Below are 11,426 nucleotides of genomic sequence, written 5' to 3'. Positions count from 1 at the left end.
CTGCAGTAGAAGTATGGCCCTGTCAGCAACTTGATTTCAGTATTCTAGCCCACAGGACTGTGGATCAATAAATTTCTATTGTTTTAAGCCACTGCGTTTGTGGTACTTTCTTTGGCAGCCTTTGGAACCTAATAGAAGAAGTACTTTTTTTGGCAGCCCTAGGAACCTAATCCCTGTATTAGGGATCCCTAATACAGGGATATGTACCCCTTACCTTGCTTCTCTTGGTGGCCCAAGATTATGATAATATTATAATCATAACATTATGATAACATCATAATCTTGGGCCACCAAGAGAAGCAAGGCAAGGGGTACATACTCCTTGACTCAGAATTTTACTTCTAGGAATCCTGACATACAAATGTGATCTAATTAAAACAGTATCAAGTCATACCTCCATCAAAACCCATAATTATCCCATTTCATTCTGAGTAAAGGCCAAAGTCCTTACAGAGACCTAAAAATCTTACATGATCTGGGTCCTCATTGGCTCTGAGACGGCATCTCCTTCTCTTCTCCCCTCATTGCTCAAGCACTCCAGGAGGCCTCGCTTGGCCTCCTATGTATTCCAGAGCATGCCAAATATGCTTCTACTTCTCTATACCACATGGCCAGCTGCCTTACTGCCTTCAGATTCATTCAAAAAGTTGCCCTTTCATGGGCTAAGGACATGAATAGACAATTCTCAAAAGAAGATATACAAATGGCCAACAAACATGTGAATAAAATGCTCAACATCAGCCAGGCATGGTGGCTCATGCCTGTAATCCCAGCACTTTGGGAGGCTGAGTTGGGTAGATCACCTGAGGTCAGGAGTTCAAGACCAGCCTAGCCAACATGGTGAAACCGCATCTCTACCAAAAATACAAGAATTAGCCGGGCATTGTGGCAGCATCTGTAATTCCAGCTACTCAGTGGGCTGAGGCAGGAGAATCACTTGAACCTGGGGGGCAGAGGTTGCAGTGAGCCGAGATCGCACCACTGCACTCCAGCCTGGGCAACAGAGACTCTGTCTCAAAAAAAAGAAAAAATGCTCAACACCTCTAATGATCAGGGAAATGCAAATCAAAATCACAGTGTGATACCACCTTACTCCTGCAAGAATGGCTATAATCAAAAAAATCAAAAAATAATAGATATTGGCATGGATGCGGTGAAGAGGGAACACTCCTACACTGCTGGTGGGAATGTAGGCTAGTGCAATCACTATGGAAAACAGTGTGGAGATTCCTTAAAGAACTAAAAGTAGAACTACCATTTGATCCAGCAATTCCACTACTGGGTGTCTACCCAGAGGAAAATAAGTTGTTATACAAAAATGATATCTGCATATGCATGTTTATAGCAACACAGCTCACAATTGCAGAAATGTGGAACCAACCCAAATGCCCATCAGTCAACGAGTGGATAAAGAAACTGTGATATATATATACACACACACACAATGGAATACTACTCATCCTTCAAAAGGAATGAATTAATGGCATTCACAGCAACTTGGATGAGATTGGAGATTATTATTCTAAGTGAAGTAACTCAGGAATGGAAAACCAAACATCGTATGTTTTCTCCTAAGTGGGAGCTAAGCTATGAGGACACAAAGGCATTAGAATGACACAACGGACTTTGGGGGCTCAGGGGAATAGGGTGGGAAGGAGGTGAGGGATAAAAGACTACAAATTGGGTGCGTGTATACTGCTCAGGTGATGGGTGCACCAAATCTCACAAATCACCACTAAAGAATTGACTCATATAACCAAACATCACCTGTTCCCCAACAACCTATGGAAATAAAAAAAAAAATTTTAAGTTGCCTTTTCAACGAAGCATTCCTTAGCCACCCTAAATAAAATTTCAAACTCACCCTGAAATGTTCTTTTTGTTTTGTTTTTTGAGACAGGGTCTCTCTCTGTCACCCAGGCTGGAGTGCCATGGCATGATCACAGTTCACTGTAACCTCTACCTCCCAAGCTCAAGCAATCCTCCCACCTCAGCCTCCAGAGAGATGGGACCACAGGCATGTGCCACCATGCCTGGCTAATTTTTGTATTTTTTGTAGAGACAGGGTTTTGCCATGTTGCCCAGATTGGTCTCAAACTCGTAAACTCAAGCGATCTACCCGCCTTGGCCTCCAAAAGTGCCGGGATTACAGGCATGAGCCACCATGCCGGGCCTGCCCTGAAATTTTATGTCTGCCTTCCCTGCTTCTTTCTTCTCCTTAGTACTTATTATTATCTATATTGTTGGTCATTTATCTTGTTTATTATCTGTCCTTGTCCCAGTTACTATGGTGACATAACAAATCATCCCAAAACTCAGTGGCTTAAAACATAAAATGACATTCGCTTTGCTCGCAAATCTGTAGTCTGAGCAGGCTCAGCAGTGATAGTTAATTTCTGCTCCACTCAGCAAGATTGGGTGCTCAAAGGTCAGGAACTAGAATCACCTAAAAGCGTGATTGTGCCTGCCCTGGGAAGACATGAACAGCTGGACTCTGCAACAGGTAGGGCACCTTAGGTGCCTGGCTCCTTGGGCACGTGGAGCTAAGCAGGGAGGGCACAGTGGGAGTCTCTCTCATCTTTGTGTGATCTTTCCACATGGTCACTTGGAATGGCAGCTTTAGGGTTGCCAGACTGCTTGGAGGACTTGAGATCTCCAAAGGCAAGTGTCCAAGAGAAAGAGCCAGGCAGAAGCTATATTGCCTTTTAGGACTGACCATACACTTTTGGTCGAAGCAGTTCTGAAGATGCACCTCATTTCAAGGAAAGGGAATACAGACCCCACCTGTTGATGGAGGACTGTCACTGTCACATTGTAAGAAGAGCATGTGGGATGGATGGGCTAAAAATTGCTGCAGCCATCTTTAGAAAGTACCATCTGCCACATTCCCCTTCTAGAATGTTGGTTTCATGAGGACAGGAGTTTTTTCTGTTTAGTGCAGTGTGCCCCCAGCACCTGGAGAGGCACCTGGAACATACGTGTGGGCCAGAGAAGATCATGAGGTATCTAGATGCAAGTGACAAATTGTTGTGCCAGACCCAGAATCAGAAACTTCTGAGGGTCACATAAACACAGCAAGAAGGCAGGTTTGCAGGAGCCAAGGCCCTGCAGATTGTCAAGAGGACAGGAGTGGGAGGGCTGATGAGGAGGTGAGGAAATGAGTGCAGAGACAGAAACACGGTCAGGTGACAAATTGATAGCCAAAGTCAAGTTAAAATTAGTTTTTGCCTTTAGTCTGAATATGTAAGAGTTCTCCTTAGGCCCAAAGATATTGTAAGGTTTCAGCCCGTGTTCAGGATAAAGCAGCCTTTCTCTGATTCTGCTAATTTTGGGCTTATTCACCCCTCCATAGCATTAGGGGAGCAGAAGATATGAAAACTAATAGCCAGTATCTATGAGTTCATATTAAACTAAACCTTTGGTCTTTTCCAGGGCTGTGCTGATAAATGTTTAACAACTAACTCTCCAGAAAAAGAAGAAATAAAGCCTTAATTTGCTGATTTGTAGCATTTGCCTGTATCTATGATGTAAAGACTCTTACTGTGGCCAACTTCGAGTCACCAACAGGACATCACAGCGTGTGGATTGGGAAGAGATGGAACACCCCCGGCTCTCTCAAGCGTGTGTACTGGCTCCAGCACATCATCATGACTTTCACTTTCCACATTCCTGACAGAACTCGTTATTCTTAAGGAGACAGTTCACTCTCTCCTCCTCCAGGACTTGAAATCAAACTCTGATAGCATGAGTCAAGTTGGCGTTTTCTGTTTTTCGTTTTTTGTTTTTCTTTTCCTGTCAGCAAGCGTGGCCAAGCTGACTAGCAGTGACAAGACATCTACGTTCTATAATACTATTGCCAGGGAAGGAGAGGCAGCAAGGGCTCCTGAAGACATGGGATGCTCACACTCTTCCATTCTAAGGGCATGGGCATCCTGCATGAAGTCAACAGCCTCGGCCAAAGTGTCAGGGAGACCTGCAGTCATGACTTTCAAGTTTGTGAGCACTGCATTCCCCTGGGAGTAACAGAAAATCCAACTGTCTGACAGTGGCTGGCTGAATCAGGCAGGGATTTATTTTCCTCTCCTAACAAAAAGTCTGGGTGGAGCTGACTAGGGCCTTCGGGGACCTGGGCTCCTTCTGTCTTTCCACTCAGCTCTCCATCCTCCTCCTTGTTGTTGGGTGTTCACAAGACAGTGGCCCCACCCTCAGCATCACTCAGTGTTTCTGGCAAGAGAAGGAGGAAGGTGAAGGGTACAGGATGCACACCAGCTGACTCTGACCCCTGATAATGAGCACACTGGGAAGCTCCATCCAAAGACTTCAGCTTACATCTCACGGCCCACAGCCATGGCATGTGGCCACTGTTCCCTTCAGGGGAGGCTGAGAAATGGAGCTTTCAACTGGGCACATTGCCACGCCAAACAAAACTGTGGTTCTATTCAGCAACCAATAGTGTTTGTCATAAGTATAAATCACCAGAGAAGCAGGGAGATACAGTCAGAGCAGAAGGACACAGGTCTGAAGACATCAGCCTCCTAACCATGCTGACAGCATCCACTGTCAGTGACCATTTGCAAGGTCCTACTTGGGTACCACCGTTCTACCCATGCTGGAGGAAATCCTAGGCCTCCCACATCTGCAAATTTCCCTTTGAGAAATCGTGATTCCCTCTCTTCAGTAAAGAATGTCATGAAAAGGCCTAGATATCAGTAGGAGGGAGCCCTGAGGAGGTGACCTCAGAGGAGGAGCACACATTGGCACAGGGGACAGACGTCCAAGCTGCTCTTCCAGAGACCTCCTTCTCAAGGACAGTTGAGTCCCCCCTCACCAACAAGTCCCTCTCCAGAGCTTCTGTGCTACTATTCTCCACACTGACAGGACCTTTCTCCTTGGCTGGACCACTCTGGGCCAGCATGTGAAACCCACCCCAGAGCACAGTCCACGGCAAATTTCAAAGGACGACTGGATCAAAGACTCTCTAGAGCAGGGTTCTCCAAAGCTTTTGATCGCATACTTCATTATTAAAACATGATTACACGTGGGGAATTCAAAAGATCCCCAAGACGGAAAAAAATGATTAAGCATGTGTGCTGCTAATAGAGATATAGTTACTATTTAATATATGCATATAATATTTACTAGCATAAAACATAGGCAGAAATTGAAATCTTAAAAGGACAAGCTAAAAATAAATAGAGAGATGCGGCTGGCAGAGGCGTAGTGCGGGCACACACAACTGTCCCACGTGAGGCTCATGGTAGATGAGGCCCTAGTAGATGGGCCATGGGCCCAGGTAAATGAGGCCTGGAGCCTGGCTGGCCGGGCCATGCTGCTGGAGGTGCAGGGTGCACCCATTCGTGGTGTTAGGGCTGGCATGCCAAGTGCACTGCGGTCGTCCACCAACTCCTTCCTGCCGTCCCTGATGTGGCCGTGGGGCTGTTCGCCTTCCCCTTTGCCATCATCATCAGCCTGGGTTCTGCACTGACTTCCACAGCCACCTCTTCCTTGCCTGCTTCATGCTTGTGCTCACACAGAGCTCCATCTTCAGCCTCCTGTCCATGGCCATCAACAGGTACCTGGCCAGCCACAGCCAGCTCAGGCATAAAAGTTTAGTCACTGGGACCCAAACAAGAGGGGTTACTGCTGTCCTCTGGGTCCTTGCCTTTGGCATTGGACTGACCCTATTCCTGGAGTGGAACAGTAAAGACAGTACCTCTAACAACTGCATGGAGCCCTGGGATGGAACCATGAATGAAAGCTGCTGCCTTGTGAAGTGTCTCTTTTAGAATGCAGTACCCATGAGTTACATGGTATATTTCAGTTTGGCAGGGGGTAAGTCCTGCCCCCACCGCTCATAATGTGGCTGATCTCCATCAAGTTCTTCACAGTGACCTGCTGGCAGCTTTAGTACATGGAGCCGATGGACCACTCAAGGACCACCCTCCAGCGGGAGATATACACAGCCAAGTCGCTGGCTGTGATGGTGGGGATGTTTGCTCTGTGCTCGCTACCAGTGTGCACCATGGACTGTGTCACTCTTTTTCAGCTAGCTCCGGCTAAAGATAAGCCCAAGTGGGCAAGGAAGATGACCATTCTCCTGTCACATGCAAATTTGATTGTCAATCCCATTGTCTATGACCGCTGGAACAGAGACTCCTGCTATACTTTTCATAAAATTATTTACAGGTATGTTCACTGCTGGACTCATCTCAATAATGGGAATGGGCAGGTCAGGGCACAGCCTGTTCTCAATGTGGCCTGTGAAGCAGGCTCTGGCCTCTTCGAGGAGAAGACATAAATACCTAATAAAAAATGGGACAGGACATGACTGGCTGATTCTCATTGTGAAAGATAGCTATACCTCCCAAGCACATGGGCTGCCTCTTTTGAGCACTCCCCTGGAGCTACCATATATCTAGGTAATACATACCTGTTATTAGTAGGCTCCAAGGGTTGACAAATATATTTATAGTTCTATTTGGCTGCTCTTACTGTGTTGATGATGCTGACAGCTTGAATGGATTCTAAAAGCATGTTTTGTTTTGTTTTAGAGTCTGCCTCCTTTATGGTAGAAAATGACAAACTATTTTACTCTGAAACACTGTGAACTATTATACTGCAAATATGTTTTAACTTAGAGGCAATGAAACAATAAAAGTTGCCTGTACTAAAAATGTATATTTGTTCCTAAGAAGGCAGCCAGGAAAATTAAAAGTATAATTCTTCAATCAAGAAACTGCCATATTAATTTGAGGAAATGATAGTCTCCTAAGTTCTTAAGTAGAATTGTCAACACATAATAATTTTAAGCTCCATTCTTTTCCATATACAGAAAACTACCCGAGAGGAAGAAATTGGAAGGATGAGATACCTCTTCTACCAAATTCCCCTTTCTAGAGCTAGGGAGTGAATTTCGCTTCTCTCCAGAGTTCAAGTTTGGCCAAGTTCTTGGAACCTAAAACATGAACATTTCACTAAGTAAAATTATATAACTGTGTATACATATTAGGTGAAATAAAAATAAAACATTTTAAAAATTAAATTAATTAAACAGAAATTCCAATATTCTGCCCATCCTAGTAGTTCTCCTGCATGTCCCCCTTTGGAGGCTATGGCTCTAAAGTTGTATTAGAGAAAGAAGTCAGCATATGTTATGCTTTTAATTAGTCCTTTGGGATGTAAGTTATGGGACAAACCTTCCCTTGGCTTAGGGTGAGCTTCAATAAGTCAGATACAGAAAGAAAAATATTGCATTATCTCACTTAAAAAAAAAGAAAAACTTGAATATATAGAAACAGAGAGTAGAAACGGTGGTTGGGGTAGAGGGATGATGAGGAGATAGAGGTCAAAGGGCACAAAGTCTCAGTTATGTAAAATAAATAAGCCTAGAGATCTAATGTACAATATAGGGGCAGCAAAACTCCACCTCCATTCTCAGAGGGTCCTGGCTGAGCCCAAGAATTAAACTGACATAAGACAGATTAACAGAAGACAAGCAAACAAATTTATTTAATAGAAATTTTACATGGCACAGGAGAACCTCATAAGGAAATAAAGACCCGAAGAAGCAGTTAGAGTCAGTTACAAATTCAGTATATTGAATTTGACAAAGAATAGCACACTGTGAAATGTGATAAGGCAAGTGGCTTGGGCTAGGCTATTTAACTGGGTAGAGATGCAACTAGGAGGATAAGGGTTAGTTTAACAAGGTTTGTTTGTACAGATTTCTCTTGGCTTCAGCTTCTCATCCTTGACGATAAGACTGTTCCTTTTTTTTTCCTACTACAGGGAGGATGTCTTTCCCATGAGAATGTCATCTGCTTTTAAGAAACAGCTCAAAGGTCAGAGCGATCTTCTTGCACTTGCTGTTTTTTAAGTGCCCTTAACTCAAACAGTCAATATGCCAGAATGGCGTATCTTTAACTCCTGAAACATCACGAGGACTATAGTTAATAGTATTGCATCATATACTGGAAATAACAGAGTAGATTTTACATACTTTTACCACAATAAAAAAAGGTGACTATGTGAGATGATGAATACGTTAACTTGCTTGACTGCAGCCATTATTTCACTATGTAAATGTACAGTCATGCCCGGCTTAACAACGGGGATAGGACCTGAGAAATGCATCACAGTTGATTCCATCATTGTTCCAACATCACGGAGTGTATTTACACATACCTAGCTGACAGAACCTACCACACGCCTAGGCTGAATGGTGTACCTACCGCTCCTCGGCTACAAACCTGTGCAACATGTTACCATACTGAATACTGCAGGCAATTTTAACACAATGGCAAATATTTGTGTATCTAAACATATCTAAGCATAGAAAATGTACAGTAAAAATACATTATTATAATCTTATAGGACCACTATCGTGTATACGGTCCCTCATTGACCAAAACATCATTATGCTATGCATGACTGTATATCAAAAAATCAATTTTTAAAAGATGGAAAAGTACCAGATGAACACTGGCTGAGTTGGGGAGGCTTTCTGGAAAGGATGATAGGAAACAGCAACCCTAGGGGAGGACACATTGGTACACCTCATAACCTGGAATCAGAGGGTGGAAACTGGGGACTGGCCCAAAAGACCCTTAATAGTGAGGGGCTGAGGCCCAAGGGACACAATGGCAGAGCGTTCGAGCATCTCTCTGCTGAGCGACTGCCTGCCCGGGGACCGCTGGGGTGGTGTGCGTCAGGGGCTCCCTCACACCGTCCTCGAACAGTACCGCGGACCACAAAAGAGCTAGGCTGTCCTAAGGAAAGTCTTTGCCTCTTCGCCGGCCTCCCTTTGGGCCGTCAGGGTGGCAGCGCCACCCCGTGGCTGAATGTGGTGGTGTACCACGCTTCACACAATCTCCTTGCCCAGTGAGTAGCAGGTTCTACCCCAGGGCGGCCACCACCTGCACGCCAGCGTGCCTACCAGTGAGTCATCGCTTAGGGCCCTGAACTGACCTAGAGGCGGGGCTGGACTCCGGCATCCGGTAACTCCGCCCGGCTGCTGGGGCCTACGTTTGGCATTGAGCCGTGGGGAACTAGACCTGTTCAATAGCGACAGCTAGTGGTCACCCTCAAAAACAAGGTGCTCTGAGCCTCGCGGGGAAAGCACTGTCAAGATAGGGGCAAATCAGGACAGATTATTGGCCTTGAGTAGAAGCTGGCACATTTCCAAAGCCACTCTTGGGTAAAATGGTCTGTCGAAAACCCCAACGCTTTAAAGTGATGTACAACGGCCTTGGCTGCCTCTCCAGCCACATCTCGGGCCACCTGCCTTGCTTTTGATTCCCCAAGGACAAAGAACTGCCGGTCCTCTGAAGCACCCTGATGATCCCACTGTGTGTTGGCCATGCCATCTCCTCTGCCCTGAGCGTTCTTCCCTCTCCCCATTGCCTGGTTAACTCCTGGGCCTCCTTTAAGGTTAAGCCCAACCATTACCTCCTCCAGGAAAACTTCCTTCCCTTCCACCCGGTCCACCTCTCAAGGCTGGGGCAAGTGAGGTCCCACCTCTATCCCATGCCTCTACAGTTTTCTGTATTTGTTTATCACTTGAGTTTATCACACTTTTTAAATGTACCTGAAAATTGTCTTGTGTGTCTGTAACTAAGAGAAGATACCGACTATATTTTACTCATTGTTGCATCTCTAGTACTGAGTACAATTTTAGGCATTTAGAAGGTATTTAATATTTAAGGAATAAAGAACTCATAGACCCTCATACTGGGAAAGGCTTTAGAAGAAACGGAGACCCACAGGGGCAAAACAGCCTTGCATTTCAACAGAGAGGTGGAGATGGATCTAAAAGTCATCTCACTGGATTCCAGTCATTGCCTGTTGCCCCACACCACGCTGTTTTTGCCCCCTGCTGACACCCAATGCACTGAGCTCTCAAGCTGGTGAGGGAGCCTCCCAGCTCTACTGACTCTGCCATCTCCACGATGCCCTAAAGCCCAGCTTGATTCCCTCCCACCCACTTCCTGGAAATCTTTGCTGTCAGAACTAACCTACTTCTTCACTAAACTTCTCCAGCAAACCCACTCCAACGTTTTATCCTAAAGAAAGTATTTTAAAAGAAGAAAAACAAATAAATGCATGCATGAAGATGCCCATTGGCAGCATTATCTGTAAAAGCTAAAAATTAGAAATGACAAAAATCTCCATATAATTAAATAAAATTAAATTCCTCTATATAATTTCCACATGAATAAAATTCCTAATTATATCATGCAAACTAAAACGAGTTTCACTGCAACATTGGAATGTTTTTATTTTTACTTTATTGTATTACCAAATACTTCCATAGTATTTACTATATTTAGGAACTATTCTACTGAATATTAACTAATTTAAATCCTCAAAAGAGCCCTGTGAGACAGGTGCTATTATGATTCCCATTATTAGTCAGAACACATTTGTTTTGGTCTAACTTGGAATTTAAATGACACTTAGTGAGAAACACTACGAGCCACTTGAAATGTTTTTCTTCCATAGAGAACAGTGTAAGACACATTCTTTAAAAAACTTAGTTAAATGAGTTTTAAAACTTACAAGATTAGATCAGACAAAATGCATTGACTCACTGAAACTACTCCTCCATTTTCACACAGCTACAGATCTGCAAGTCCATTTCATCATAACCATTAATAAATCACAAGACAGATGCTCCAAATTGCAGGTGTTGCTAATAGTGATAGCTCACATTTCTTGGTGCTTTACAAGTATTATATCTCGTAATCCTATAACAATTCTGTCAAGTAGATATTATTGGTTATAGCCATTTTACAGAGGAGGGAACTGAGATGCAAAGACCTCAAACATAGTGTTCATGCTCTCTAAGCTCAAACAGATAGTAAGGGGCAAAGCCAGGCTTCACACCCAGGCAGTCTGACTTCTGGTGTCCCTGCCCATCTAGCCCCAGGCTGCCACTCAAGACAGCTTCAGAGTGAGCAACAATCTTGAAGTATAAAAGACAGATGTGATAGATAAAGTAATCCTGTTACTAAGTTAAACATAATCACAGCTCTGAATTATTACAATTACAGAAAATTATTCTAACATATTAATTTTTATTATGTATATTAAGTTGTATTTGCATTGTATTTGCCAGTGGCTAATAATTATCCTGAGCAATGCTGGGTCACGTGGCTACTGTTTAATAATAAGGAAATTACTAAACACATTGTGGTATATTAATATTATGAAAGACCATGACGATGTGAAAAGCTAAAAACATGGAAAAAAAGGTAAAAACAAAAAATATTTATAATATAGTATCAAGTGAAAAAACAAACATACAATTCATACAATTACATATTACAAAAATGTAGATTTCACTATGCTTAAAATATTATTAAAAAGAAATGCATATGATCAAAAACTAGAAGGTAGTGTGAAAAATATGAAACTAATTTGTCTTT

The 11,426-nt window shown here is 43.6% G+C and overlaps 1 pseudogene; it reads left to right on the top strand.

Annotated features, from left to right (window-relative positions):
- The first annotated feature begins 5,254 nt into the window (after positions 1-5,254).
- On the top strand, positions 5,255-7,036 carry LOC100589768 (annotated as a pseudogene).
- The last annotated feature ends 4,390 nt before the right edge of the window (positions 7,037-11,426 follow it).

The sequence above is a fragment of the Nomascus leucogenys genome, chromosome 5 (assembly GCF_006542625.1).
Source record: "Nomascus leucogenys isolate Asia chromosome 5, Asia_NLE_v1, whole genome shotgun sequence".
Lineage (NCBI taxonomy): Eukaryota > Metazoa > Chordata > Mammalia > Primates > Hylobatidae > Nomascus > Nomascus leucogenys.
Note: the sequence above shows the minus strand (reverse complement) of the source record. Positions and strands in the feature narration are given on the sequence as shown.